This window comes from Pan paniscus, chromosome Y, assembly GCF_029289425.2.
Source record: "Pan paniscus chromosome Y, NHGRI_mPanPan1-v2.0_pri, whole genome shotgun sequence".
Taxonomy (NCBI): domain Eukaryota; kingdom Metazoa; phylum Chordata; class Mammalia; order Primates; family Hominidae; genus Pan; species Pan paniscus.
In genome coordinates, this window is record NC_073273.2 from 13,816,028 (window position 1) to 13,832,122 (window position 16,095).

Sequence of the window (16,095 nt, forward strand, 5' to 3'; positions counted from 1 at the left end):
TGGAGGGCTTTGAGGCCTCTGGTGGATAACGAAATATCTTCACATAATAACTAGACAGAAGAATTCTCACAAACTTCTTTGTAATGTGAGCATTCGTCTCACAGAGTTGAACTGTTCTTTTGACTGGGCAGCTTTGAAAGAGTACTTTTATCAAATCTGCAAGTGGACATTTGGATCGCTTTGAGGCCTCTGGTGGAAAAGGAAATAGCTTCACAATAAAACTGGAGAGAAGCGTTCTGACAAACTTCTTTGTGATGTGTACATTCATCTCACAGAGTTGAACCTTGCTTTTCATTGAGCAGTTTTGAAACACACTTTTTGTAGAATTTGAAAGTGGACCTTTGGATTGCTTGGAGGCCTATGGTGGAAAAGGAAATATCTTCACATAAAGACTAGACAGAAGCATTGTGACAAACTCCTTTGTGATGTGTGCATTCAACTCACAGAGTTGAACCTTTCTTTTGACTGAGCAACTTTGAAACACTCTCTCTGTAGAATCTCCCAGTGGATATTTGCAGTGGCTTGAGGCCTCTGACGGAAAAGGAAATATCTTCACATAACAAGTAGACAGAAGCACTCAGACAAACTTTTTTGTGATGTGTGCATTCTTCTCACAGAGTTGAACCTTAATTTTCATTGAGCAGTTTTGAAACACTCTTTTTGTAGAATCTGCAAGTAGTCATTTGGAGCGCTTTGAGGCCTTTGTTGGAAAACGAAATGTCTTCATATAATAACTAGACAGAAGCATTCTGAGAAACTTATTTGTGATATCTGCATTCATCTCACAGAGTTGAATCTTTCCTTTGATTCAGCAGCTTTGAAACACTCTTTTCGTAGAATCTGCTAGTGGACATTTGGAGCGCTTCGAGGCCTATGGTGGAAAAGGCAATATCTTCACATAAAAACTAGACAGAAGCCTTCTGACAAACTTCTTTGTGATGTGTGAATTTATTTCATAGATTTCAACTTTCTTGTGATTGAGCAGTTGTGAAACACTCTTTTTGTAGAATCTGCAAGTGGACATTTGGAACGCTATGAAGCCTAAGGTGGAAAAGGAAATATCTTCACATAAAAATTAGACAGACGCATTTTGACAAACTTCTTCGAGATGTGTGCATTCATCTCACAGAGTTGAACCTTTCTTTTGATTAAGCAATCTTGAAACACTCTTTCTGTAGAATCTGCAAGTGGATATTTGTTGTGCTTTGAGGCCTACGGTGGAAAAGGAAATATCTTCAAATAAAAACTTGACAGAAGCACTCTGAGAGCCTCCTTTAGGCTGTGTGCATTTCTCTCTCAGACTTGACCCTTTCTTTTGATTGAGCATCTTTGAAAGACCACTTTTGTAATAAATGCAAGTGGACATTCGAAGTGCTTTGAGGCCTGTGGTGGAAAAGAAAATATCTTCACATCAGAAGGAGACAGAAGCATTCTGACCAATTTCTTTGTGGTGTGTGCATTAATCTCACAGAGTTAAACCTTACTTTCCATTGAGCCATTTTGAAACACTTTTCGTAGAATCTGCAAGTGGACATTTGAAGCGCTTGGAGGCCTAGGGTCGAAAAAGAAATATATTCACATACAAACTAGATGGAAGCCTTCTGACAAACTTCTTTCTGATGTGTGCATTCATCTCACAGAGTTGAACCTTTCTTTTGATTGAGCAGCTTTGAAACCCTCTTTTTGTAGAATTTGCATGTGAACATTTGAAGCGCTTTGAGGCCTGTGGAGCAAAAGGAAATATCTCCACCTAAAAACTAGACAGAAGCATTCTGACAAACTTCTTTGTGATGCGTGCATTCATCTCACAGAGTTGATCCTTACTTTTCATTGAGCAGTTTTGAAACACTCTTTTTGTAGGATCTGCAGGTGGATATTTGGAGGGCTTTGAGGCCTCTGGTGGATAACGAAATATCTTCACATAATAACTAGACAGAAGAATTCTCACAAACTTCTTTGTAATGTGAGCATTCGACTCACAGAGTTGAACTGTTCTTTTGACTGGGCAGCTTTGAAAGAGTACTTTTATCAAATCTGCAAGTGGACATTTGGATCGCTTTGAGGCCTCTGGTGGAAAAGGAAATAGCTTCACAATAAAACTGGAGAGAAGCGTTCTGACAAACTTCTTTGTGATGTGTACATTCATCTCACAGAGTTGAACCTTGCTTTTCATTGAGCAGTTTTGAAACACACTTTTTGTAGAATTTGAAAGTGGACCTTTGGATTGCTTGGAGGCCTATGGTGGAAAAGGAAATATCTTCACATAAAGACTAGACAGAAGCATTGTGACAAACTCCTTTGTGATGTGTGCATTCAACTCACAGAGTTGAACCTTTCTTTTGACTGAGCAACTTTGAAACACTCTCTCTGTAGAATCTCCCAGTGGATATTTGCAGTGGCTTGAGGCCTCTGACGGAAAAGGAAATATCTTCACATAACAAGTAGACAGAAGCACTCAGACAAACTTTTTTGTGATGTGTGCATTCTTCTCACAGAGTTGAACCTTAATTTTCATTGAGCAGTTTTGAAACACTCTTTTTGTAGAATCTGCAAGTAGTCATTTGGAGCGCTTTGAGGCCTTTGTTGGAAAACGAAATGTCTTCATATAATAACTAGACAGAAGCATTCTGAGAAACTTATTTGTGATATCTGCATTCATCTCACAGAGTTGAATCTTTCCTTTGATTCAGCAGCTTTGAAACACTCTTTTCGTAGAATCTGCTAGTGGACATTTGGAGCGCTTTGAGGCCTATGGTGGAAAAGGCAATATCTTCACATAAAAACTAGACAGAAGCCTTCTGACAAACTTCTTTGTGATGTGTGAATTTATTTCATAGATTTCAACTTTCTTGTGATTGAGCAGTTGTGAAACACTCTTTTTGTAGAATCTGCAAGTGGACATTTGGAACGCTATGAAGCCTAAGGTGGAAAAGGAAATATCTTCACATAAAAATTAGACAGACGCATTTTGACAAACTTCTTCGAGATGTGTGCATTCATCTCACAGAGTTGAACCTTTCTTTTGATTAAGCAATCTTGAAACACTCTTTTTGTAGAATCTGCAAGTGGATATTTGTTGTGCTTTGAGGCCTACGGTGGAAAAGGAAATATCTTCAAATAAAAACTTGACAGAAGCACTCTGAGAGCCTCCTTTGGGCTGTGTGCATTTCTCTCTCAGACTTGACCCTTTCTTTTGATTGAGCATCTTTGAAAGACCACTTTTGTAATAAATGCAAGTGGACATTCGAAGTGCTTTGAGGCCTATGGTGGAAAAGAAAATATCTTCACATCAGAAGGAGACAGAAGCATTCTGACCAATTTCTTTGTGGTGTGTGCATTAATCTCACAGAGTTAAACCTTACTTTCCATTGAGCCATTTTGAAACACTTTTCGTAGAATCTGCAAGTGGACATTTGAAGCGCTTGGAGGCCTAGGGTCGAAAAAGAAATATAGTCACATACAAACTAGATGGAAGCCTTCTGACAAACTTCTTTCTGATGTGTGCATTCATCTCACAGAGTTGAACCTTTCTTTTGATTGAGCAGCTTTGAAACCCTCTTTTTGTAGAATTTGCATGTGAACATTTGAAGCGCTTTGAGGCCTGTGGAGCAAAAGGAAATATCTCCACCTAAAAACTAGACAGAAGCATTCTGACAAACTTCTTTGTGATGTGTGCATTCATCTCACAGAGTTGATCCTTACTTTTCATTGAGCAGTTTTGAAACACTCTTTTTGTAGAATCTGCAGGTGGATATTTGGAGGGCTTTGAGGCCTCTGGTGGATAACGAAATATCTTCACATAATAACTAGACAGAAGAATTCTCACAAACTTCTTTGTAATGTGAGCATTCGTCTCACAGAGTTGAACTGTTCTTTTGACTGGGCAGCTTTGAAAGAGTACTTTTATCAAATCTGCAAGTGGACATTTGGATCGCTTTGAGGCCTCTGGTGGAAAAGGAAATAGCTTCACAATAAAACTGGAGAGAAGCGTTCTGACAAACTTCTTTGTGATGTGTACATTCATCTCACAGAGTTGAACCTTGCTTTTCATTGAGCAGTTTTGAAACACACTTTTTGTAGAATTTGAAAGTGGACCTTTGGATTGCTTGGAGGCCTATGGTGGAAAAGGAAATATCTTCACATAAAGACTAGACAGAAGCATTGTGACAAACTCCTTTGTGATGTGTGCATTCAACTCACAGAGTTGAACCTTTCTTTTGACTGAGCAACTTTGAAACACTCTCTCTGTAGAATCTCCCAGTGGATATTTGCAGTGGCTTGAGGCCTCTGACGGAAAAGGAAATATCTTCACATAACAAGTAGACAGAAGCACTCAGACAAACTTTTTTGTGATGTGTGCATTCTTCTCACAGAGTTGAACCTTAATTTTCATTGAGCAGTTTTGAAACACTCTTTTTGTAGAATCTGCAAGTAGTCATTTGGAGCGCTTTGAGGCCTTTGTTGGAAAACGAAATGTCTTCATATAATAACTAGACAGAAGCATTCTGAGAAACTTATTTGTGATATCTGCATTCATCTCACAGAGTTGAATCTTTCCTTTGATTCAGCAGCTTTGAAACACTCTTTTCGTAGAATCTGCTAGTGGACATTTGGAGCGCTTCGAGGCCTATGGTGGAAAAGGCAATATCTTCACATAAAAACTAGACAGAAGCCTTCTGACAAACTTCTTTGTGATGTGTGAATTTATTTCATAGATTTCAACTTTCTTGTGATTGAGCAGTTGTGAAACACTCTTTTTGTAGAATCTGCAAGTGGACATTTGGAACGCTATGAAGCCTAAGGTGGAAAAGGAAATATCTTCACATAAAAATTAGACAGACGCATTTTGACAAACTTCTTCGAGATGTGTGCATTCATCTCACAGAGTTGAACCTTTCTTTTGATTAAGCAATCTTGAAACACTCTTTCTGTAGAATCTGCAAGTGGATATTTGTTGTGCTTTGAGGCCTACGGTGGAAAAGGAAATATCTTCAAATAAAAACTTGACAGAAGCACTCTGAGAGCCTCCTTTGGGCTGTGTGCATTTCTCTCTCAGACTTGACCCTTTCTTTTGATTGAGCATCTTTGAAAGACCACTTTTGTAATAAATGCAAGTGGACATTCGAAGTGCTTTGAGGCCTATGGTGGAAAAGAAAATATCTTCACATCAGAAGGAGACAGAAGCATTCTGACCAATTTCTTTGTGGTGTGTGCATTAATCTCACAGAGTTAAACCTTACTTTCCATTGAGCCATTTTGAAACACTTTTCGTAGAATCTGCAAGTGGACATTTGAAGCGCTTGGAGGCCTAGGGTCGAAAAAGAAATATAGTCACATACAAACTAGATGGAAGCCTTCTGACAAACTTCTTTCTGATGTGTGCATTCATCTCACAGAGTTGAACCTTTCTTTTGATTGAGCAGCTTTGAAACCCTCTTTTTGTAGAATTTGCATGTGAACATTTGAAGCGCTTTGAGGCCTGTGGAGCAAAAGGAAATATCTCCACCTAAAAACTAGACAGAAGCATTCTGACAAACTTCTTTGTGATGTGTGCATTCATCTCACAGAGTTGATCCTTACTTTTCATTGAGCAGTTTTGAAACACTCTTTTTGTAGGATCTGCAGGTGGATATTTGGAGGGCTTTGAGGCCTCTGGTGGATAACGAAATATCTTCACATAATAACTAGACAGAAGAATTCTCACAAACTTCTTTGTAATGTGAGCATTCGTCTCACAGAGTTGAACTGTTCTTTTGACTGGGCAGCTTTGAAAGAGTACTTTTATCAAATCTGCAAGTGGACATTTGGATCGCTTTGAGGCCTCTGGTGGAAAAGGAAATAGCTTCACAATAAAACTGGAGAGAAGCGTTCTGACAAACTTCTTTGTGATGTGTACATTCATCTCACAGAGTTGAACCTTGCTTTTCATTGAGCAGTTTTGAAACACACTTTTTGTAGAATTTGAAAGTGGACCTTTGGATTGCTTGGAGGCCTATGGTGGAAAAGGAAATATCTTCACATAAAGACTAGACAGAAGCATTGTGACAAACTCCTTTGTGATGTGTGCATTCAACTCACAGAGTTGAACCTTTCTTTTGACTGAGCAACTTTGAAACACTCTCTCTGTAGAATCTCCCAGTGGATATTTGCAGTGGCTTGAGGCCTCTGACGGAAAAGGAAATATCTTCACATAACAAGTAGACAGAAGCACTCAGACAAACTTTTTTGTGATGTGTGCATTCTTCTCACAGAGTTGAACCTTAATTTTCATTGAGCAGTTTTGAAACACTCTTTTTGTAGAATCTGCAAGTAGTCATTTGGAGCGCTTTGAGGCCTTTGTTGGAAAACGAAATGTCTTCATATAATAACTAGACAGAAGCATTCTGAGAAACTTATTTGTGATATCTGCATTCATCTCACAGAGTTGAATCTTTCCTTTGATTCAGCAGCTTTGAAACACTCTTTTCGTAGAATCTGCTAGTGGACATTTGGAGCGCTTCGAGGCCTATGGTGGAAAAGGCAATATCTTCACATAAAAACTAGACAGAAGCCTTCTGACAAACTTCTTTGTGATGTGTGAATTTATTTCATAGATTTCAACTTTCTTGTGATTGAGCAGTTGTGAAACACTCTTTTTGTAGAATCTGCAAGTGGACATTTGGAACGCTATGAAGCCTAAGGTGGAAAAGGAAATATCTTCACATAAAAATTAGACAGACGCATTTTGACAAACTTCTTCGAGATGTGTGCATTCATCTCACAGAGTTGAACCTTTCTTTTGATTAAGCAATCTTGAAACACTCTTTCTGTAGAATCTGCAAGTGGATATTTGTTGTGCTTTGAGGCCTACGGTGGAAAAGGAAATATCTTCAAATAAAAACTTGACAGAAGCACTCTGAGAGCCTCCTTTAGGCTGTGTGCATTTCTCTCTCAGACTTGACCCTTTCTTTTGATTGAGCATCTTTGAAAGACCACTTTTGTAATAAATGCAAGTGGACATTCGAAGTGCTTTGAGGCCTGTGGTGGAAAAGAAAATATCTTCACATCAGAAGGAGACAGAAGCATTCTGACCAATTTCTTTGTGGTGTGTGCATTAATCTCACAGAGTTAAACCTTACTTTCCATTGAGCCATTTTGAAACACTTTTCGTAGAATCTGCAAGTGGACATTTGAAGCGCTTGGAGGCCTAGGGTCGAAAAAGAAATATATTCACATACAAACTAGATGGAAGCCTTCTGACAAACTTCTTTCTGATGTGTGCATTCATCTCACAGAGTTGAACCTTTCTTTTGATTGAGCAGCTTTGAAACCCTCTTTTTGTAGAATTTGCATGTGAACATTTGAAGCGCTTTGAGGCCTGTGGAGCAAAAGGAAATATCTCCACCTAAAAACTAGACAGAAGCATTCTGACAAACTTCTTTGTGATGCGTGCATTCATCTCACAGAGTTGATCCTTACTTTTCATTGAGCAGTTTTGAAACACTCTTTTTGTAGGATCTGCAGGTGGATATTTGGAGGGCTTTGAGGCCTCTGGTGGATAACGAAATATCTTCACATAATAACTAGACAGAAGAATTCTCACAAACTTCTTTGTAATGTGAGCATTCGACTCACAGAGTTGAACTGTTCTTTTGACTGGGCAGCTTTGAAAGAGTACTTTTATCAAATCTGCAAGTGGACATTTGGATCGCTTTGAGGCCTCTGGTGGAAAAGGAAATAGCTTCACAATAAAACTGGAGAGAAGCGTTCTGACAAACTTCTTTGTGATGTGTACATTCATCTCACAGAGTTGAACCTTGCTTTTCATTGAGCAGTTTTGAAACACACTTTTTGTAGAATTTGAAAGTGGACCTTTGGATTGCTTGGAGGCCTATGGTGGAAAAGGAAATATCTTCACATAAAGACTAGACAGAAGCATTGTGACAAACTCCTTTGTGATGTGTGCATTCAACTCACAGAGTTGAACCTTTCTTTTGACTGAGCAACTTTGAAACACTCTCTCTGTAGAATCTCCCAGTGGATATTTGCAGTGGCTTGAGGCCTCTGACGGAAAAGGAAATATCTTCACATAACAAGTAGACAGAAGCACTCAGACAAACTTTTTTGTGATGTGTGCATTCTTCTCACAGAGTTGAACCTTAATTTTCATTGAGCAGTTTTGAAACACTCTTTTTGTAGAATCTGCAAGTAGTCATTTGGAGCGCTTTGAGGCCTTTGTTGGAAAACGAAATGTCTTCATATAATAACTAGACAGAAGCATTCTGAGAAACTTATTTGTGATATCTGCATTCATCTCACAGAGTTGAATCTTTCCTTTGATTCAGCAGCTTTGAAACACTCTTTTCGTAGAATCTGCTAGTGGACATTTGGAGCGCTTCGAGGCCTATGGTGGAAAAGGCAATATCTTCACATAAAAACTAGACAGAAGCCTTCTGACAAACTTCTTTGTGATGTGTGAATTTATTTCATAGATTTCAACTTTCTTGTGATTGAGCAGTTGTGAAACACTCTTTTTGTAGAATCTGCAAGTGGACATTTGGAACGCTATGAAGCCTAAGGTGGAAAAGGAAATATCTTCACATAAAAATTAGACAGACGCATTTTGACAAACTTCTTCGAGATGTGTGCATTCATCTCACAGAGTTGAACCTTTCTTTTGATTAAGCAATCTTGAAACACTCTTTCTGTAGAATCTGCAAGTGGATATTTGTTGTGCTTTGAGGCCTACGGTGGAAAAGGAAATATCTTCAAATAAAAACTTGACAGAAGCACTCTGAGAGCCTCCTTTAGGCTGTGTGCATTTCTCTCTCAGACTTGACCCTTTCTTTTGATTGAGCATCTTTGAAAGACCACTTTTGTAATAAATGCAAGTGGACATTCGAAGTGCTTTGAGGCCTGTGGTGGAAAAGAAAATATCTTCACATCAGAAGGAGACAGAAGCATTCTGACCAATTTCTTTGTGGTGTGTGCATTAATCTCACAGAGTTAAACCTTACTTTCCATTGAGCCATTTTGAAACACTTTTCGTAGAATCTGCAAGTGGACATTTGAAGCGCTTGGAGGCCTAGGGTCGAAAAAGAAATATATTCACATACAAACTAGATGGAAGCCTTCTGACAAACTTCTTTCTGATGTGTGCATTCATCTCACAGAGTTGAACCTTTCTTTTGATTGAGCAGCTTTGAAACCCTCTTTTTGTAGAATTTGCATGTGAACATTTGAAGCGCTTTGAGGCCTGTGGAGCAAAAGGAAATATCTCCACCTAAAAACTAGACAGAAGCATTCTGACAAACTTCTTTGTGATGCGTGCATTCATCTCACAGAGTTGATCCTTACTTTTCATTGAGCAGTTTTGAAACACTCTTTTTGTAGGATCTGCAGGTGGATATTTGGAGGGCTTTGAGGCCTCTGGTGGATAACGAAATATCTTCACATAATAACTAGACAGAAGAATTCTCACAAACTTCTTTGTAATGTGAGCATTCGACTCACAGAGTTGAACTGTTCTTTTGACTGGGCAGCTTTGAAAGAGTACTTTTATCAAATCTGCAAGTGGACATTTGGATCGCTTTGAGGCCTCTGGTGGAAAAGGAAATAGCTTCACAATAAAACTGGAGAGAAGCGTTCTGACAAACTTCTTTGTGATGTGTACATTCATCTCACAGAGTTGAACCTTGCTTTTCATTGAGCAGTTTTGAAACACACTTTTTGTAGAATTTGAAAGTGGACCTTTGGATTGCTTGGAGGCCTATGGTGGAAAAGGAAATATCTTCACATAAAGACTAGACAGAAGCATTGTGACAAACTCCTTTGTGATGTGTGCATTCAACTCACAGAGTTGAACCTTTCTTTTGACTGAGCAACTTTGAAACACTCTCTCTGTAGAATCTCCCAGTGGATATTTGCAGTGGCTTGAGGCCTCTGACGGAAAAGGAAATATCTTCACATAACAAGTAGACAGAAGCACTCAGACAAACTTTTTTGTGATGTGTGCATTCTTCTCACAGAGTTGAACCTTAATTTTCATTGAGCAGTTTTGAAACACTCTTTTTGTAGAATCTGCAAGTAGTCATTTGGAGCGCTTTGAGGCCTTTGTTGGAAAACGAAATGTCTTCATATAATAACTAGACAGAAGCATTCTGAGAAACTTATTTGTGATATCTGCATTCATCTCACAGAGTTGAATCTTTCCTTTGATTCAGCAGCTTTGAAACACTCTTTTCGTAGAATCTGCTAGTGGACATTTGGAGCGCTTTGAGGCCTATGGTGGAAAAGGCAATATCTTCACATAAAAACTAGACAGAAGCCTTCTGACAAACTTCTTTGTGATGTGTGAATTTATTTCATAGATTTCAACTTTCTTGTGATTGAGCAGTTGTGAAACACTCTTTTTGTAGAATCTGCAAGTGGACATTTGGAACGCTATGAAGCCTAAGGTGGAAAAGGAAATATCTTCACATAAAAATTAGACAGACGCATTTTGACAAACTTCTTCGAGATGTGTGCATTCATCTCACAGAGTTGAACCTTTCTTTTGATTAAGCAATCTTGAAACACTCTTTTTGTAGAATCTGCAAGTGGATATTTGTTGTGCTTTGAGGCCTACGGTGGAAAAGGAAATATCTTCAAATAAAAACTTGACAGAAGCACTCTGAGAGCCTCCTTTGGGCTGTGTGCATTTCTCTCTCAGACTTGACCCTTTCTTTTGATTGAGCATCTTTGAAAGACCACTTTTGTAATAAATGCAAGTGGACATTCGAAGTGCTTTGAGGCCTATGGTGGAAAAGAAAATATCTTCACATCAGAAGGAGACAGAAGCATTCTGACCAATTTCTTTGTGGTGTGTGCATTAATCTCACAGAGTTAAACCTTACTTTCCATTGAGCCATTTTGAAACACTTTTCGTAGAATCTGCAAGTGGACATTTGAAGCGCTTGGAGGCCTAGGGTCGAAAAAGAAATATAGTCACATACAAACTAGATGGAAGCCTTCTGACAAACTTCTTTCTGATGTGTGCATTCATCTCACAGAGTTGAACCTTTCTTTTGATTGAGCAGCTTTGAAACCCTCTTTTTGTAGAATTTGCATGTGAACATTTGAAGCGCTTTGAGGCCTGTGGAGCAAAAGGAAATATCTCCACCTAAAAACTAGACAGAAGCATTCTGACAAACTTCTTTGTGATGTGTGCATTCATCTCACAGAGTTGATCCTTACTTTTCATTGAGCAGTTTTGAAACACTCTTTTTGTAGAATCTGCAGGTGGATATTTGGAGGGCTTTGAGGCCTCTGGTGGATAACGAAATATCTTCACATAATAACTAGACAGAAGAATTCTCACAAACTTCTTTGTAATGTGAGCATTCGTCTCACAGAGTTGAACTGTTCTTTTGACTGGGCAGCTTTGAAAGAGTACTTTTATCAAATCTGCAAGTGGACATTTGGATCGCTTTGAGGCCTCTGGTGGAAAAGGAAATAGCTTCACAATAAAACTGGAGAGAAGCGTTCTGACAAACTTCTTTGTGATGTGTACATTCATCTCACAGAGTTGAACCTTGCTTTTCATTGAGCAGTTTTGAAACACACTTTTTGTAGAATTTGAAAGTGGACCTTTGGATTGCTTGGAGGCCTATGGTGGAAAAGGAAATATCTTCACATAAAGACTAGACAGAAGCATTGTGACAAACTCCTTTGTGATGTGTGCATTCAACTCACAGAGTTGAACCTTTCTTTTGACTGAGCAACTTTGAAACACTCTCTCTGTAGAATCTCCCAGTGGATATTTGCAGTGGCTTGAGGCCTCTGACGGAAAAGGAAATATCTTCACATAACAAGTAGACAGAAGCACTCAGACAAACTTTTTTGTGATGTGTGCATTCTTCTCACAGAGTTGAACCTTAATTTTCATTGAGCAGTTTTGAAACACTCTTTTTGTAGAATCTGCAAGTAGTCATTTGGAGCGCTTTGAGGCCTTTGTTGGAAAACGAAATGTCTTCATATAATAACTAGACAGAAGCATTCTGAGAAACTTATTTGTGATATCTGCATTCATCTCACAGAGTTGAATCTTTCCTTTGATTCAGCAGCTTTGAAACACTCTTTTCGTAGAATCTGCTAGTGGACATTTGGAGCGCTTCGAGGCCTATGGTGGAAAAGGCAATATCTTCACATAAAAACTAGACAGAAGCCTTCTGACAAACTTCTTTGTGATGTGTGAATTTATTTCATAGATTTCAACTTTCTTGTGATTGAGCAGTTGTGAAACACTCTTTTTGTAGAATCTGCAAGTGGACATTTGGAACGCTATGAAGCCTAAGGTGGAAAAGGAAATATCTTCACATAAAAATTAGACAGACGCATTTTGACAAACTTCTTCGAGATGTGTGCATTCATCTCACAGAGTTGAACCTTTCTTTTGATTAAGCAATCTTGAAACACTCTTTCTGTAGAATCTGCAAGTGGATATTTGTTGTGCTTTGAGGCCTACGGTGGAAAAGGAAATATCTTCAAATAAAAACTTGACAGAAGCACTCTGAGAGCCTCCTTTGGGCTGTGTGCATTTCTCTCTCAGACTTGACCCTTTCTTTTGATTGAGCATCTTTGAAAGACCACTTTTGTAATAAATGCAAGTGGACATTCGAAGTGCTTTGAGGCCTATGGTGGAAAAGAAAATATCTTCACATCAGAAGGAGACAGAAGCATTCTGACCAATTTCTTTGTGGTGTGTGCATTAATCTCACAGAGTTAAACCTTACTTTCCATTGAGCCATTTTGAAACACTTTTCGTAGAATCTGCAAGTGGACATTTGAAGCGCTTGGAGGCCTAGGGTCGAAAAAGAAATATAGTCACATACAAACTAGATGGAAGCCTTCTGACAAACTTCTTTCTGATGTGTGCATTCATCTCACAGAGTTGAACCTTTCTTTTGATTGAGCAGCTTTGAAACCCTCTTTTTGTAGAATTTGCATGTGAACATTTGAAGCGCTTTGAGGCCTGTGGAGCAAAAGGAAATATCTCCACCTAAAAACTAGACAGAAGCATTCTGACAAACTTCTTTGTGATGTGTGCATTCATCTCACAGAGTTGATCCTTACTTTTCATTGAGCAGTTTTGAAACACTCTTTTTGTAGGATCTGCAGGTGGATATTTGGAGGGCTTTGAGGCCTCTGGTGGATAACGAAATATCTTCACATAATAACTAGACAGAAGAATTCTCACAAACTTCTTTGTAATGTGAGCATTCGTCTCACAGAGTTGAACTGTTCTTTTGACTGGGCAGCTTTGAAAGAGTACTTTTATCAAATCTGCAAGTGGACATTTGGATCGCTTTGAGGCCTCTGGTGGAAAAGGAAATAGCTTCACAATAAAACTGGAGAGAAGCGTTCTGACAAACTTCTTTGTGATGTGTACATTCATCTCACAGAGTTGAACCTTGCTTTTCATTGAGCAGTTTTGAAACACACTTTTTGTAGAATTTGAAAGTGGACCTTTGGATTGCTTGGAGGCCTATGGTGGAAAAGGAAATATCTTCACATAAAGACTAGACAGAAGCATTGTGACAAACTCCTTTGTGATGTGTGCATTCAACTCACAGAGTTGAACCTTTCTTTTGACTGAGCAACTTTGAAACACTCTCTCTGTAGAATCTCCCAGTGGATATTTGCAGTGGCTTGAGGCCTCTGACGGAAAAGGAAATATCTTCACATAACAAGTAGACAGAAGCACTCAGACAAACTTTTTTGTGATGTGTGCATTCTTCTCACAGAGTTGAACCTTAATTTTCATTGAGCAGTTTTGAAACACTCTTTTTGTAGAATCTGCAAGTAGTCATTTGGAGCGCTTTGAGGCCTTTGTTGGAAAACGAAATGTCTTCATATAATAACTAGACAGAAGCATTCTGAGAAACTTATTTGTGATATCTGCATTCATCTCACAGAGTTGAATCTTTCCTTTGATTCAGCAGCTTTGAAACACTCTTTTCGTAGAATCTGCTAGTGGACATTTGGAGCGCTTCGAGGCCTATGGTGGAAAAGGCAATATCTTCACATAAAAACTAGACAGAAGCCTTCTGACAAACTTCTTTGTGATGTGTGAATTTATTTCATAGATTTCAACTTTCTTGTGATTGAGCAGTTGTGAAACACTCTTTTTGTAGAATCTGCAAGTGGACATTTGGAACGCTATGAAGCCTAAGGTGGAAAAGGAAATATCTTCACATAAAAATTAGACAGACGCATTTTGACAAACTTCTTCGAGATGTGTGCATTCATCTCACAGAGTTGAACCTTTCTTTTGATTAAGCAATCTTGAAACACTCTTTCTGTAGAATCTGCAAGTGGATATTTGTTGTGCTTTGAGGCCTACGGTGGAAAAGGAAATATCTTCAAATAAAAACTTGACAGAAGCACTCTGAGAGCCTCCTTTAGGCTGTGTGCATTTCTCTCTCAGACTTGACCCTTTCTTTTGATTGAGCATCTTTGAAAGACCACTTTTGTAATAAATGCAAGTGGACATTCGAAGTGCTTTGAGGCCTGTGGTGGAAAAGAAAATATCTTCACATCAGAAGGAGACAGAAGCATTCTGACCAATTTCTTTGTGGTGTGTGCATTAATCTCACAGAGTTAAACCTTACTTTCCATTGAGCCATTTTGAAACACTTTTCGTAGAATCTGCAAGTGGACATTTGAAGCGCTTGGAGGCCTAGGGTCGAAAAAGAAATATATTCACATACAAACTAGATGGAAGCCTTCTGACAAACTTCTTTCTGATGTGTGCATTCATCTCACAGAGTTGAACCTTTCTTTTGATTGAGCAGCTTTGAAACCCTCTTTTTGTAGAATTTGCATGTGAACATTTGAAGCGCTTTGAGGCCTGTGGAGCAAAAGGAAATATCTCCACCTAAAAACTAGACAGAAGCATTCTGACAAACTTCTTTGTGATGCGTGCATTCATCTCACAGAGTTGATCCTTACTTTTCATTGAGCAGTTTTGAAACACTCTTTTTGTAGGATCTGCAGGTGGATATTTGGAGGGCTTTGAGGCCTCTGGTGGATAACGAAATATCTTCACATAATAACTAGACAGAAGAATTCTCACAAACTTCTTTGTAATGTGAGCATTCGACTCACAGAGTTGAACTGTTCTTTTGACTGGGCAGCTTTGAAAGAGTACTTTTATCAAATCTGCAAGTGGACATTTGGATCGCTTTGAGGCCTCTGGTGGAAAAGGAAATAGCTTCACAATAAAACTGGAGAGAAGCGTTCTGACAAACTTCTTTGTGATGTGTACATTCATCTCACAGAGTTGAACCTTGCTTTTCATTGAGCAGTTTTGAAACACACTTTTTGTAGAATTTGAAAGTGGACCTTTGGATTGCTTGGAGGCCTATGGTGGAAAAGGAAATATCTTCACATAAAGACTAGACAGAAGCATTGTGACAAACTCCTTTGTGATGTGTGCATTCAACTCACAGAGTTGAACCTTTCTTTTGACTGAGCAACTTTGAAACACTCTCTCTGTAGAATCTCCCAGTGGATATTTGCAGTGGCTTGAGGCCTCTGACGGAAAAGGAAATATCTTCACATAACAAGTAGACAGAAGCACTCAGACAAACTTTTTTGTGATGTGTGCATTCTTCTCACAGAGTTGAACCTTAATTTTCATTGAGCAGTTTTGAAACACTCTTTTTGTAGAATCTGCAAGTAGTCATTTGGAGCGCTTTGAGGCCTTTGTTGGAAAACGAAATGTCTTCATATAATAACTAGACAGAAGCATTCTGAGAAACTTATTTGTGATATCTGCATTCATCTCACAGAGTTGAATCTTTCCTTTGATTCAGCAGCTTTGAAACACTCTTTTCGTAGAATCTGCTAGTGGACATTTGGAGCGCTTTGAGGCCTATGGTGGAAAAGGCAATATCTTCACATAAAAACTAGACAGAAGCCTTCTGACAAACTTCTTTGTGATGTGTGAATTTATTTCATAGATTTCAACTTTCTTGTGATTGAGCAGTTGTGAAACACTCTTTTTGTAGAATCTGCAAGTGGACATTTGGAACGCTATGAAGCCTAAGGTGGAAAAGGAAATATCTTCACATA